General features: G+C 44.6%; 1 long non-coding RNA gene across 1 annotated transcript; it reads right to left on the bottom strand.

Annotated features, from left to right (window-relative positions):
• Nucleotides 1-14,125: 14,125 nt before the first annotated feature.
• On the bottom strand, nucleotides 14,126-15,315 carry LOC148314981 (uncharacterized). Its single transcript, XR_015841358.1, has 3 exons — nucleotides 15,097-15,315; nucleotides 14,953-15,019; nucleotides 14,126-14,419 (listed from the first exon to the last, which is right to left on the bottom strand). It is a non-coding gene; the product is annotated as an uncharacterized LOC148314981 (long non-coding RNA).
• Between the last annotated feature and the right edge of the window lie 266 nt (nucleotides 15,316-15,581).

The raw sequence follows: 15,581 nt of genomic DNA, 5'->3' as shown, positions 1-15,581 counted from the left end.
CGGGGCTCGGCCGCCTTCGAGGAGTCGGCACGGGACTCTGGAGGCTGCGGCTCGCATGGAGGCGGCGGGGTCCGTGCAGCGGGAGCTGCATTGGTCACTGCTGCAGGCGTGGAGGCGACAGCGGGCCGGGTGCAGCAGTCGATCCGGGCACAGCCGAACCGGGGGCCCTGATCCCTGTCAGCCTGCCGCCATAGGGAATCAGGAAAACGGGAGACCTGAGGGACCGTGACTGCGGGGGCTGGTGAACGCGAGCTAGGAGACGCCAGGGGAGCGTGATCCGGTGCTGAAACTGATGGTGAACGATGTGCGCGACGTGACCGTGACTTCCGGGATTTGGGACGTGAAGCGCGCGAGGGGGAGTGGGAGGTGGTCGCGAAAAACTCAAATGGCTCGGGGGGAGGAAGGTGACGGCTCAAAAATAACTCCGCGTTGCGCTGAGCGACTAAGAGAGTGGCAATATATTCAAAATCATAGTCGTGATCTGGATCGGAAAAAATGTGAGGGGCAAGGTGCTCAAAATCAAACTCGTGACCGGACTTACTCGAACCGTGAGGGGGTGAAAGGGCTTGGTGCTCAAAATCGTCCTCGTAATCCGAATCTATGATCAGGTGAGGGGGTATGACAGGCTGGTAATCGGTGCTGTAATCGGGGGGCAAAAGGGGAGAAACAGACGTCGAGCGGAAAATGGAACCTACTTGAAGGACACGGGGTTGGTCGGCAGGCTGAGGGGGGTTGTCCGTCCGGCGGCGTCATGGACGCCTCTCGCTGGGTCCTTCTTTGGTCGGGTCATTCTGTCAGGACTCGCCGGTCGGCGAGGAGGAGGTGGACCCAAAAGGCGAGGAGGCAGAGAGGTCAGAAACGTGAAGGGAATTTATTAACTGAAACAACCAGGGCAAACAATGTGGCAGGGTGAAAAATAACAAAAGACAAACTTAACGTGACCAGACTGGGAGGCAGGGCGAGGAACAACACTGAAAGACGGGAACGAAGAGGGGAACCAGAGCATGAACATGAACAAGGAGCAGAACGTGAACAAAGGTGGTCGTGGCTGTCCGTGATTTTCGGCAATGACCCGACACTGGGTTGAGAGCATGGAAGGCTTAAGTAGTCCGGTAATCAGGGGAGCAGATGGGGAGCAGGTGTGTGATCGTTGATGAGGAGCAGGTGCGTGGCTGGTGAGGGCGAGGTGCTGAGGGGAAACGCCCCTGCTCAGCTGATCAAAACAGACAGGAAAAGGCACATGGCAGGAAGGAGGGGAGAAAATAACAAAAACAATAACAAAAACCGCATGCATATGAAAACAATAACAAAAGGCTGTCATGCCCGACGCGGATCATGACAAGCACAACATGAACATTACAAATCAGCAATCACTGACCACTGCAAAAGGGAAAACCACATCATGGACCGGGAGAAGGGCAGGGTCATCCGCACCGAAGAGAACAAACAACAGCGCTGGATCAGAGAGGCCATTGAGATCTGCAAGCGAGGCATAAAAACCATGAACAGAGACAAGGGAGCCTTCATCCTCTCTACCACCTGGAGCAGCATCTTGGCGGAGTGAACGGACAGCGGGGGGCGTGACTTGCCTTCATTCTTGTGACAGGTAAGTCACGCCCTCATGGAACATCAGCTGATAAAGACGGGTCACAAGACACCATCATGTGACACTCTGAAGAAGGCGAAAGACTTTCGTATTGTGACATCCTCAAGGCCTAAACACTCATCTGAGCAAATATAAGGTAGATTTTGTTAACCTGCCCGGAGAAAAAAATCAACGAAAATAATTTGTATTTGTTTTAACCAGTTGGTGGCGCTACCACTGCGATCAAAAATAAGTTGGCAGCCGTCTTCAGGGCCTGAATATCCTCAAATGTGAAAAATTTCGAGAAGATGGATCATCTGAATCATTTTGCAGGAACTTTTGTTGCCACGGAGAATAATCAGACTCTGCGGCACCGTAATAGCCACGCCCTTCGAAGGAAAGTCACAAAAATAGGGATAGAGTAAGATCAATGGCTTGAGTCTTTTCTAGCCAATTTTCAATCGGATTCGTTAAAAGGGCACCGTGCAGTACGTCAAAATGTAAAAAATGATATTGATTGGCGCAAGGTGTATAACAGAATATAAACATATAGATGTCTTCAGGTACCGACTCTTTATGTACATGTGAAGTTTTGGATTTTTAGCAGCATGTGCAGGAGAGTTATTAAGCATTTTGTCCATTGCGGCGAAGGAAATCTTAAGTGAAAACTTTGAAGCCCCGCCCCCGTCATATAGTATTTCGGAAACAAAAGATTTTAGCCCCAGTGTTTGTCCCAGGTCTTAAGATGCTACAGACAGAATTTTAAGGCAATCAGATGAAGCCTTTAGGATCAGGGTGCAAAAGAATGACCCCTGTAAACATGCAAAAAAGGGCAAAAGTCGGACTTTCAAAAATTCATAACTCACTTCCTGTTCATATTAGACGTTAAAATATCAAATTTCTCGCCATGCCCGATGAGACTGCCAAGTTTGGTGAGTTTTTGTGCATGTTTCGGGGTCAAAAATGCGATCGTACAATCGGAAAAATAATAATAATAATAATTTCTACAAAAACAACAGGGACTTCGCAGCGGTCGCTGCTCAGGCCCTAATAATAATAATAATAATAATAATAAAAGTAATAATATTTTCTACAAAAACAATAGGGACCTCGCAGCCGTCGCAGCTCGGGCCCTAATAACAATTTCTAGAAAAACAATAGGGACCTCGCAGCGGTCACTGCTCGGGCCCTAATAATAATAATAATAATAATTTCCACAAAAACAATGGGGACCTCGTAGCGGTCGCTGCTCGGGCCCTAATAATAATTTCTACATAAACAATAGGGACCTCGCCGCGGTCGCTGCTCGGGCCCCAATAATAATTTCTACACAAAGTCCATTGTGGTGACCCGCCCCTTTTAAGTAAATTCAAAATGGCCGACTTCCTGTAAAACCTAGCTCATTGCTCCAAGAGACTTTTTTGTAGGTCTTGGTCTTATACATACAGTGAACCCTCGCTACTTCGCGGTTCACCTTTCGCGGGTTCAGTGCTTCGCGGGTATAAAAAATATTCGGGGGCATTGTAGTTTCGCCGAGCGGCACGACGGGCGCTGGAGCGGTTAGACGGCCGGCGTGCGCCGAAGAAGAGCGTGGGCGAAGAGGAGAGTGGACGAAGAAGAGCACGTTCCCCGGACACGATCGGTGGCGACGTTTCGCGCGGTTCGGACCGTACCAAGGCTCCGGCCGGCGTGCGTGGCAGTTAAGCCGTAGAGGAGCACCGTCCCCGGGCACGGGCGGTGCCAAGCGGCCCCTAAGTTTAACCGAATGGAAGCTCCGGAGGAGGAGGGCATGCTCGCGTCACAGTAAGCCGAAGAGGAGCACCTTCCCCAGGCACGGGCGGTTCCAAGCGGCCCCTAAGTTTAACCAAATGGAAGCTCCGGAGGAGGAGGGCATGCTCGCGTCACAGTAAGCCGAAGAGGAGCACCTTTGCTGGGCACGGGCGGTTCCAAGCGGCCCCTAAGTTTAACCGAATGGAAGCTCCGGAGGAGGCGGGCATGCTCGCGTCACAGTAAGCCGAAGAGGAGCACCTTCCCCGGGCACGGGCGGTGCCAAGCGGCCCCTAAGTTTAACCGAATGGAAGCTCCGGGGGAGGAGGGCGGGCGTGTGTCACAGTTAAGCCGAATTGGAACACCTCTTCCGCCCGGACACGAACGGAGCGCGAAGCTGTCAGTTATGAATGAATAAATGAATAAATAAATAAATAATTAAAGAAAGCCACCTTTCATTTCACAGGGAACACCGGACGGCGTACCAGCAGGTAAAAGTCGGAGTAATTAAATAAATACAAAAAGAATGGCTGGGGAATAAAAAAATAATACGTTTTAATAATAATTTGGTTTTTTTGTTATAACATGAATTTCACTCTCTCTCTCTCTCTCTCCCCGTATATATATTTATTATATATATTGTATTTTCTTTTAAGCATTTTTGAAGGTGCGCCGCTACTTCGCGGATTTTCAGTTTCCGCGGGTGGTCTCGGTCCCCATTAACCGCGATAACCGAGGGTTCACTGTACTCCATAAAATTTACAAAAAGCGAGGTGAAACACTCAACCAGGGCTGCTTTTTTGAACATTTCTCGAGGGCCATGGCGAGCCATTTCAAAAAAGCTGCACAACTAACGTATAAAATATTGATAAATTTGCTCTGCCTGATGTGTGTGTCAAGTTTCACGAGTTGTCGTTCATATTTAGAACCTCATAATCAGCGTTGTTTTATTGCCAAACAGTGCAATGCCACTCCCACAACTTTTCACGAAAAAGGATGAATTTCGTATTGTGACATCCTCATGGCCGAAACAGTCCTCCGAGCATATATGAGGGCGACCTTGTTGAGTTGCACGGAGAAAAACATCCAAGAAAATAACTTGTATTAGCTTTTACCAGTTGGTGGCGCTACTACTACGATGAAAAATAAGTTGGTAGATGTCTTCAGGGCTGAAGTATCCTCAAATGTGTACAACTTCGAGAAGATAGGATCATCTGAGTCATGTTGCCGGAGCTTTTGTTGCCACAAAGTACAATCGGACTTTTCAGCACCGTAATAGCCACGCCTTTTGCCAAAACGTCACAAAACTCGGCAGAGAGTAAGATCATTGTCTTGAGTCTTTTCTGACTAATTTTCAGTCGGATTCGTCAAAAGGGCACGGTGCAGTACGTGAAAATTAAAATAAAAACACATTTTTGATTCCACTTGGCGGCGCTGTGTGTATAACAAAATAATAACATTAAGATGTCTTCAGGTCGGGACATTTTATTTACAGGTGAAGGTTTGGATTTTTAGGAGCATGTGCAGGGGAGTTATTAAGCATTCATTTATTTGTATTAGGTTCATTTTGTCTTCTTATTATTGATATTTGACAGATTCATTAAAAGCAGACAATTATGTTTTCGGTAAATTTTTTACCTGACATGTTTTGGCGAGTCTTTCGCCTTCTTCAGAGTGTCGCATGATGGTGTCTTGAGACCCGTCTTTATCAGCTGATGTTCCATGAGGGTGTGACTTACCTGTCAAAAAAATGAAAAATCAGAGCAGTAAAAGAACAAGCACAACATGAACATTACAAATCAGCAATCACTGACCACTGCAAAAGGGAAAACCACATCATGGACCGGGAGAAGGGCAGGGTCATCCGCACAGAAGAGAACAAACAACAGCGCTGGATCAGAGAGGCCATTGAGATCTGCAAGCAAGGCATAAAAACCATGAACAGAGACAAGGGAGCCTTCATCCTCTCTACCACCTGGACCAGCATCTTGGCGGAGTTAACGGACAGCGGGGGGGCGTGACTTGCCTTCATTCTTGTGACAGGTAAGTCACGCCCTCATGGAACATCAGCTGATAAAGACGGGCCACAAGACACCATCATGTGACACTCTGAAGAAGGCGAAAGACTTTCGTATTGTGACATCCTCAAGGCCTAAACACTCATCCGAGCAAATATAAGGTAGATTTTGTTAACCTGCCCGGAGAAAAACATCAACGAAAATAATTTGTATTTGTTTTAACCAGTTGGTGGCGCTACCACTGCGATCAAAAATAAGTTGGCAGCCGTCTTCAGGGCCTGAATATCCTCAAATGTGAAAAATTTCGAGAAGATGGATCATCTGAATCATTTTGCAGGAACTTTTGTTGCCACGGAGAATAATCAGACTCTGCGGCACCGTAATAGCCACGCCCTTCGAAGGAAAGTCACAAAAATAGGGATAGAGTAAGATCAATGTCTTGAGTCCTTTCTAGCCAATTTTCAATCGGATTCGTTAAAAGGGCACCGTGCAGTACGTCAAAATGTAAAAAATGATATTGATTGGCGCAAGGTGTATAACTGAATATAAACATATAGATGTCTTCAGGTACCGACTCTTTATGTACATGTGAAGTTTTGGATTTTTAGCAGCATGTGCAAGAGAGTTATTAAGCATTTTGTCCATTGCGGCGAAGGAAATCTTAAGTGAAAACTTTGAAGCCCCGCCCCCGTCATATAGTATTTCGGAAACAAAAAGTTTTAGCCCCAGTGTTTGTCCCAGGTCTTAAGATGCTACAGACAGAATTTTAAGGCAATCAGATGAAGCCTTTAGGATCAGGGTGCAAAAGAATGACCCCTGTAAACATGCAAAAAAGGGCAAAAGTCGGACTTTCAAAAATTCATAACTCACTTCCTGTTCATATTAGACGTTAAAATATCAAATTTCTCGCCATGCCCGATGAGACTGCCAAGTTTGGTGAGTTTTTGTGCATGTTTCGGGGGTCAAAAATGCGATCGAACAATCGGAAAAATAATAATAATAATAATTTCTACAAAAACAACAGGGACTTCGCAGCGGTCGCTGCTCAGGCCCTAATAATAATAATAATAATAAAAGTAATAATATTTTCTACAAAAACAATAGGGACCTCGCAGCCGTCGCAGCTCGGGCCCTAATAACAATTTCTAGAAAAACAATAGGGACCTCGCAGCGGTCACTGCTCGGGCCCTAATAATAATAATAATAATAATTTCCACAAAAACAATGGGGACCTCGTAGCGGTCGCTGCTCGGGCCCTAATAATAATTTCTCCATAAACAATAGGGACCTCGCCGCGGTCGCTGCTCGGGCCCCAATAATAATTTCTACACAAAGTCCATTGTGGTGACCCGCCCCTTTTAAGTAAATTCAAAATGGCCGACTTCCTGTAAAACCTAGCTCATTGCTCCAAAAGACTTTTTTGTAGGTCTTGGTCTTATACATACAGTGAACCCTCGCTACTTCGCAGTTCACCTTTCGCGGGTTCAGTGCTTCGCGGGTATAAAAAATATTCGGGGGCATTGTAGTTTCGCCGAGCGGCACGACGGGCGCTGGAGCGGTTAGACGGCCGGCGTGCGCCGAAGAAGAGCGTGGGCGAAGAGGAGAGTGGACGAAGAAGAGCACGTTCCCCCGGACACGATCGGTGGCGACGTTTCGCGCGGTTCGGACCGTACCAGAGCTCCGGCCGGCGTGCGTGGCAGTTAAGCCGTAGAGGAGCACCTTCCCCGGGCACGGGCGGTGCCAAGCGGCCCCAAAGTTTAACCAAATGGAAGCTCCGGAGGAGGAGGGCATGCTCGCGTCACAGTAAGCCGAAGAGGAGCACCTTCCCCAGGCACGGGCGGTTCCAAGCGGCCCCTAAGTTTAACCAAATGGAAGCTCCGGAGGAGGAGGGCATGCTCGCGTCACAGTAAGCCGAAGAGTAGCACCTTCGCCGGGCACGGGCGGTTCCAAGCGGCCCCTAAGTTTAATCGAATGGAAGCTCCGGAGGAGGCGGGCATGCTCGTGTCACAGTAAGCCGAAGAGGAGCACCTTCCCCGGGCACGGGCGGTGCCAAGCGGCCCCTAAGTTTAACCGAATGGAAGCTCCGGGGGAGGAGGGCGGGCGTGTGTCACAGTTAAGCCGAATTGGAACACCTCTTCCGCCCGGGCACGAACGGAGCGCGAAGCTGTCAGTTATGAATGAATAAATGAATAAATAAATAAATAAATAAAGAATGCCACCTTTCATTTCACAGGGCACACCGGACGGCGTACCAGCAGGTAAAAGTCGGAGTAATTAAATAAATACAAAAAGAATGGCTGGGGAATAAAAAAATAATACGTTTTAATAATAATTTGTTTTTTTTGTTATAACATGAATTTCACTCTCTCTCTCTCTCCTCGTATATATATATATATATATATATATATATATATATATATATATATATATATAAATATATATATATATATATATATTTATATATTTATTATATATATTGTATTTTTTTTTAAGCATTTTTGAAGGTGCGCCGCTACTTCGCGGATTTTCAGTTTTTGCGGGTGGTCTCGGTCCCCATTATAATATAATAATAATAATATAATATTCCCTTTATTAGTCCCACAATGGGGAAATTTGAGATTCGAACCCAGGCCTCGTGGGGAGACTGGGTCCTGAACGCGGCGCCTTAGACCACTCGGCCATCCTGGCAGCCATAATAATACTAATATTCCCTTTATTAGTCCCACAATGGGGAAATTCGAGATTCGAACCCAGGCCTCCTGGGGAGACTGGGTCCTGAACGCGGCGCCTTAGACCACTCGGCCATCCTGGCAGCCAAAGAAATCATGCGAGGCACATCAGGTGGGGATCGAACCCGCGCCGATAATACGTGCTTGCACTGCAATTCTTGTCATTGACCATTCGACCATTTTAACATTAACCGCGATAACCGAGGGTTCACTGTCCTCCATAAAATTTACAAAAAGCGAGGTGAAACACTCAACCAGGGCTGCTTTTTTGAACATTTCTCGAGGGCCATGGCGAGCCATTTCAAAAAAGCTGCACAACTAACGTATAAAATATTGATAAATTTGCTCTGCCTGATGTGTGTGTAAAGTTTCACGAGTTGTCGTTCATATTTAGAACCTCATAATCAGCGTTGTTTTATTGCCGAACAGTGCAATGCCACTCCCACAACTTTTCACGAAAAAGGATGAATTACGTATTGTGACATCCTCATGGCCGAAACAGTCATCCGAGCATATATGAGGGCGACCTTGTTGAGTTGCACGGAGAAAAACATCCAAGAAAATAACTTGTATTAGCTTTTACCAGTTGGTGGCGCTACTACTACGATGAAAAATAAGTTGGTAGATGTCTTCAGGGCTGAAGTATCCTCAAATGTGTACAACTTCGAGAAGATAGGATCATCTGAGTCATGTTGCCGGAGCTTTTGTTGCCACAAAGTACAATCGGACTTTTCAGCACCGTAATAGCCACGCCTTTTGCCAAAACGTCACAAAATTCGGCAGAGAGTAAGATCATTGTCTTGAGTCTTTTCTGACTAATTTTCAGTCGGATTCGTCAAAAGGGCACCGTGCAGTACGTGAAAATTAAAATAAAAACACATTTTTGATTCCACTTGGCGGCGCTGTGTGTATAACAAAATAATAACATTAAGATGTCTTCAGGTCGGGACGTTTTATTTACAGGTGAAGGTTTGGATTTTTAGGAGCATGTGCAGGGGAGTTATTAAGCATTCATTTATTTGTATTAGGTTCATTTTGTCTTCTTATTATTGATATTTGACTGATTCATTATAAGCAGACAATTATGTTTTAGGTTAATTTTTTACCTGACATGTTTCGGCGAGTCTTTCGCCTTCTTCAGAGTGTCGCATGATGGTGTCTTGAGACCCGTCTTTATCAGCTGATGTTCCATGAGGGTGTGACTTACCTGTCAAAAAAATGAAAAATCAGAGCAGTAAAAGAACAAGCACAACATGAAAATTACAAATCAGCAATCACTGACCACTGCAAAAGGGAAAACCACATCATGGACCGGGAGAAGGGCAGGGTCATCCGCACCGAAGAGAACAAACAACAGCGCTGGATCAGAGAGGCCATTGAGATCTGCAAGCGAGGCATAAAAACCATGAACAGAGACAAGGGAGCCTTCATCCTCTCTACCACCTGGAGCAGCATTTTGGCGGAGTGAACGGACAGCGGGGGGCGTGACTTGCCTTCATTCTTGTGACAGGTAAGTCACGCCCTCATGGAACATCAGCTGATAAAGACGGGCCACAAGACACCATCATGTGACACTCTGAAGAAGGCGAAAGACTTTCGTATTGTGACATCCTCAAGGCCTAAACACTCATCCGAGCAAATGTAAGGTAGATTTTGTTAACCTGCCCGGAGAAAAAAATCAACGAAAATAATTTGTATTTGTTTTAACCAGTTGGTGGCGCTAACACTGCGATCAAAAAGAAGTTGGCAGCCGTCTTCAGGGCCTGAATATCCTCAAATGTGAAAAATTTCGAGAAGATGGATCATCTGAATCATTTTGCAGGAACTTTTGTTGCCACGGAGAATAATCAGACTCTGCGGCACCGTAATAGCCACGCCCTTCGAAGGAAAGTCACAAAAATAGGGATAGAGTAAGATCAATGTCTTGAGTCTTTTCTAGCCAATTTTCAATCGGATTCGTTAAAAGGGCACCGTGCAGTACGTCAAAATGTAAAAAATGATATTGATTGGCGCAAGGTGTATAACAGAATATAAACATATAGATGTCTTCAGGTACCGACTCTTTATGTACATGTGAAGTTTTGGATTTTTAGCAGCATGTGCAGGAGAGTTATTAAGCATTTTGTCCATTGCGGCGAAGGAAATCTTAAGTGAAAACTTTGAAGCCCCGCCCCCGTCATATAGTATTTCGGAAACAAAAGATTTTAGCCCCAATTTTAGCCCCAGTGTTTGTCCCAGGTCTTAAGATGCTACAGACAGAATTTTAAGGCAATCAGATGAAGCCTTTAGGATCAGGGTGCAAAAGAATGACCCCTGTAAACATGCAAAAAAGGGCAAAAGTCGGACTTTCAAAAATTAATAACTCACTTCCTGTTCATATTAGACGTTAAAATATCAAATTTTTCGCCATGCCCGATGAGACTGCCAAGTTTGGTGAATTTTTGTGCATGTTTCGGGGTCAAAAATGCGATCGAACAATCGGAAAAATAATAATAATAATAATTTCTACAAAAACAATAGGGACTTCGCAGCGGTCGCTGCTCAGGCCCTAATAATAATAATAATAATATTATTAATAATAAAAGTAATAATATTTTCTACAAAAACAATAGGGACCTCGCAGCCGTCGCAGCTCGGGCCCTAATAACAATTTCTAGAAAAACAACAGGGACCTCGCAGCGGTCACTGCTCGGGCCCTAATAATAATAATAATAATAATTTCCACAAAAACAATGGGGACCTCGTAGCGGTCGCTGCTCGGGCCCTAATAATAATTTCTACAAAAAAAATAGGGACCTCGCCGCGGTCGCTGCTCGGGCCCCAATAATAATTTCTACACAAAGTCCATTGTGGTGACCCGCCCCCTTTTAAGTACATTCAAAATGGCCGACTTCCTGTAAAACCTGGCTCATTGCTCCAAGAGACTTTTTTGTAGGTCTTGGTCTTATACATACAGTGAACCCTCGCTACTTGGCGGTTCACCTTTAGCGGGTTCAGTGCTTCGCGGGTCTAAAAAATATTCGGGGGCATTGTAGTTTCGCCGAGCGGCACGACGGGGCGCTGGAGCGGTTAGACGGCCGGCGTGCGCCAAAGAAGAGCGTGGGGGAAGAGGAGAGTGGACGAAGAAGAGCACGTTCCCCCGGACACGATCGGTGGCGACGTTTCGCGCGGTTCGGACAGTACCAGAGCTCCGGCCGGCGTGCGTGGCAGTTAAGCCGTAGAGGAGCACCTTCCCCGGGCACGGGCGGTGCCAAGCGGCCCCTAAGTTTAACCGAATGGAAGCTCCGGAGGAGGAGGGCATGCTCGCGTCACAGTAAGCCGAAGAGGAGCACCTTCCCCGGGCACGGGCGGTTCCAAGCGGCCCCTAAGTTTAACCGAATGGAAGCTCCGGAGGAGGAGGGCATGCTCGCGTCACAGTAAGCCGAAGAGGAGCACCTTCCCCGGCCACGGGCGGTTCCAAGCGGCCCCTAAGTTTAACCGAATGGAAGCTCCGGAGGAGGAGGGCATGCTCGCGTCACAGTAAGCCGAAGAGGAGCACCTTCCCCGGGCACGGGCGGTGCCAAGCGGCCCCTAAGTTTAACCGAATGGAAGCTCCGGGGGAGGAGGGTGGGCGTGTGTCACAGTTAAGCCGAATTGGAGCACCTCTTCCGCCCGGGCACGAGCGGAGCGCGAAGCTGTCAGTTATGAATGAATAAATGAATAAATAAATAAAGAATGGCACCTTTCATTTCACAGGGCACACCAGACGGCGTACCAGCAGGTAAAAGTCTGAGTAATTAAATAAATACAAAAAGAATGGCTGGGGAATAAAAAAATAATACGTTTTAATAATAATTTGGTTTTTTTGTTATAACATGAATTTCACTCTCTCTCTCTCTCCCCGTATATATATATATATATATATATATATATATATATTTATTATATATATTGTATTTTTTTTTAAGCATTTTTGAAGGTGCGCCGCTACTTCGCGGATTTTCAGTTTTCGCGGGTGGTCTCGTTCCCCATTAACCGCGATAACCGAGGGTTCACTGTACTCCATAAAATTTACAAAAAGCGAGGTGAAACACTCAACCAGGGCTGTTTTATTTAACATTTCTCGAGGGCCATGGCGAGCCATTTCAAAAAAGCTGCACAACTAACGTATAAAATATTGATAAATTTGCGCTGCCTGATGTGTGTGTAAAGTTTCACGAGTTGTCGTTCATATTTAGAACCTCATAATCAGCGTTGTTTTATTGCCGAACAGTGCAATGCCACTCCCACAACTTTTCACGAAAAAGGATGAATTTCGTATTGTGACATCCTCATGGCCGAAACAGTCATCCGAGCATATATGAGGGCGACCTTGTTGAGTTGCACGGAGAAAAACATCCAAAAAAATAACTTGTATTAGCTTTTACCAGTTGGTGGCGCTACTACTACGATGAAAAATAAGTTGGTGGATGTCTTCAGGGCTGAAGTATCCTCAAATGTGTACAACTTCGAGAAGATAGTATCATCTGAGTAATGTTGCCGGAGCTTTTGTTGCCACAGAGTACAATCGGACTTTTCAGCACCGTAATAGCCACGCCTTTTGCCAAAACGTCACAAAATTCGGCAGAGAGTAAGTGAGTCTTTTCTGACTAATTTTCAGTCGGATTCGTCAAAAGGGCACCGTGCAGTACGTGAAAATTAAAATAAAAACAAATTTTTGATTCCACTTGGCGGCACTGTGTGTATAACAAAATAATAACATTAAGATGTCTTCAGGTCGGGACGTTTTATTTACAGGTGAAGGTTTGGATTTTTAGGAGCATGTGCAGGGGAGTTATTAAGCATTCATTTATTTGTATTAGGTTCATTTTGTCTTCTTATTATTGATATTTGACTGATTCATTAAAAGCAGACAATTATGTTTTAGGTTAATTTTTTACCTGACATGTTTCGGCGAGTCTTTCGCCTTCTTCAGAGTGTCGCATGATGGTGTCTTGAGACCCGTCTTTATCAGCTGATGTTCCATGAGGGTGTGACTTACCTGTCAAAAAAATTAAAAAATCAGAGCAGTAAAAGAACAAGCACAACATGAACATTACAAATCAGCAATCACTGACCACTGCAAAAGGGAAAAGCACATCATGGACTGGGAGAAGGGCAGGGTCATCCGCACCGGAGAGAACAAACTACAGCGCTGGATCAAAGAAGCAATTGAGATCTGCAAGCGAGGCATAAAAACCATGAACAGAGACAAGGGAGACTTCATCCTCTCTACCACCTGGAGCAGCATCTTGGCGGAGTGAACGGACAGCGGGGGGCGTGACTTGCCTTCATTCTTGTGACAGGTAAGGCACGCCTTCATGGAACATCAGCTGATAAAGACTGGTCACAAGACACCATCACAGGGTTCGAAGTTAACTTTAAAAACTGCTTCCCCATAGGGCAAGTGCCACTAAAATTTGCCTTGCCCGAGTGGCCAAATTACTTGCCCAACTTGGGCAAGTGACAATTTTTTTTCTCTTGCCCTGAGTGACTTTTTGTATGACAAAGTGTCTAATTACAAATTGCATGAATTTTTTGTTCGGACAGTTCCCGCCTAGAAAGAATTAAGAATACGTTACAATCATAAGTGTTGCTTATATAAAAATGTATCATGTATTAACACATTAATTAGGTGTCTGCTGACCCAGGATTATGTTATTAAGATAAGATAAGATAAGATGTCCTTTATTAGTCCCACAATGGGGAAATTTGAGGTGTTACAGCAGCAAAGATATAGAGAAAAGGCTCAATAGTGAGCCACGCTGCTGTAAACAGGCAGCCACTCGCGCGGCGCCGGAACCGGTTGTTATGTAACCCCCGATTACTTAAAGATAGTGTTAGTTTGATATTTAATAAATTGGACCAGACTCTAGATTCTCAAAGGCTACAATAGTGATAATTGATAGGTGTGTGAATGAAATAGCTGGAGGCAGAAATGAGCAACAACAATAACTGTATTAACATGGAAAACAAAACAATTATTTACAAATTCACAGCCGGCATCATATACATAAAATAAATCACAAATCCCAAAAATTAGAAATAATAATCCCAAAGTCCTACTGAGCTCAGTAATATTTAGTTTAAGTCAGTCAATGTTCTTTCCGGTAGTCTTGGGGAAAAAAGTCTTGTCGTGGTGGTAATTAGGTGTGTTACCACGTGATGTTCACAAAGAAGTTGGTGAAGACTGTGGTTCCTTTATCGCAGATGTGGTTCTGGGCTCAGGCTCGCCATCTCCATCAAAGGAGAATCCATTCAGTTTCGGATCTTGGTTTAATGCCAAGACAAAAAAACCCAGCCTGCATAACAATAATGAAATTATTGTATGCAGCTAATAAGTCTATTATCAGTTTCCAGTATCATCAGTCGCTATAGCTCTATAGTTTTCAATTATCATAAATACTGCATCTAAATATCACATTTATAACAGTTATTAATTTACATGCATGTTTTCCAAATTGTCATTGTAACACATGAAATGAACTCATGAGCTAACAATAAACACATTTCTCAATATGTCCAATTTCTCAATAACCATGTTTTATGGTTTACATATCAATCACTTCAATAAAGAAATAATTGTATAACAAACATAACTGAGTCAATTCAACATTTCACTTTTAACACATATTACATCAAAATGAGCAGTTATACATTTGTTTGTCAACATAAACCTTGCTTTAGAAAGACCTTAAAACAAGTAAAATCAACTCTTTCACTGTAAACAAGCAGTACATTTCCACTCGCGATTAGCATTAGCTTAACGTTAGCTTAGCGTTAGCCTCACATAAACGTTTTTACGACAGTCCATAGCAAGTGCATGGCGACTCACCAATACGACGTTCAAGTACGAACACGGTCGAATTGTCACAGACCCTCAGTTCTCACTGGTATCCACACTTGAGATAAAACATTTCCCAATTAACATTTTATTATTGGTCACATTTATATCAACTTCAATAAGTATTTCACTCACCGAACGGCACATTAGCATTAGATATCGTCACGCAACCTTTCAGTAGGGTGTCCAGGCGTAAAAGAACGATATACACAGCTAATCTCGAGATAGCATCTCGAGAAGGCGGGACAACTTGACTTTGACGAATCAGAAAGTCATAATCAGATGAATGACACTCCAAACAGGAAATCAAGTAGACGAGAGATATACACTTCCTCTTAACACAATAAATGTTTTTTCAAAATAAAATGGTGTTTTCTCTACTGGGTTACATTATGTTATGTTATATATCAAAGAGAATGTGGAATGACACTGAACGATGGAAGGTGGAAGCATGTGGAAAGATCGTGAATGACATTGAATGATTTGGAATGACACTGAAAGATTTTGAATAATACTGAATGACACTGAATGAAGTAAAACTCTCTGGGAACGGGCCAATTCAAGATAGCTGCCGCACTGTGGGGGAGGCTTTGGTACCAAATTTGGAAAGAGACCCAAAC

Source organism: Idiotropiscis lumnitzeri, unplaced genomic scaffold (assembly GCF_059441095.1).
Source record: "Idiotropiscis lumnitzeri isolate Australia: NSW breed Sydney's pygmy pipehorse unplaced genomic scaffold, RoL_Ilum_1.0 HiC_scaffold_153, whole genome shotgun sequence".
NCBI lineage: Eukaryota > Metazoa > Chordata > Actinopteri > Syngnathiformes > Syngnathidae > Idiotropiscis > Idiotropiscis lumnitzeri.
The sequence above is the reverse complement of the archived record's forward strand: the minus strand, read 5'-3'. Positions and strand labels throughout refer to the sequence as shown.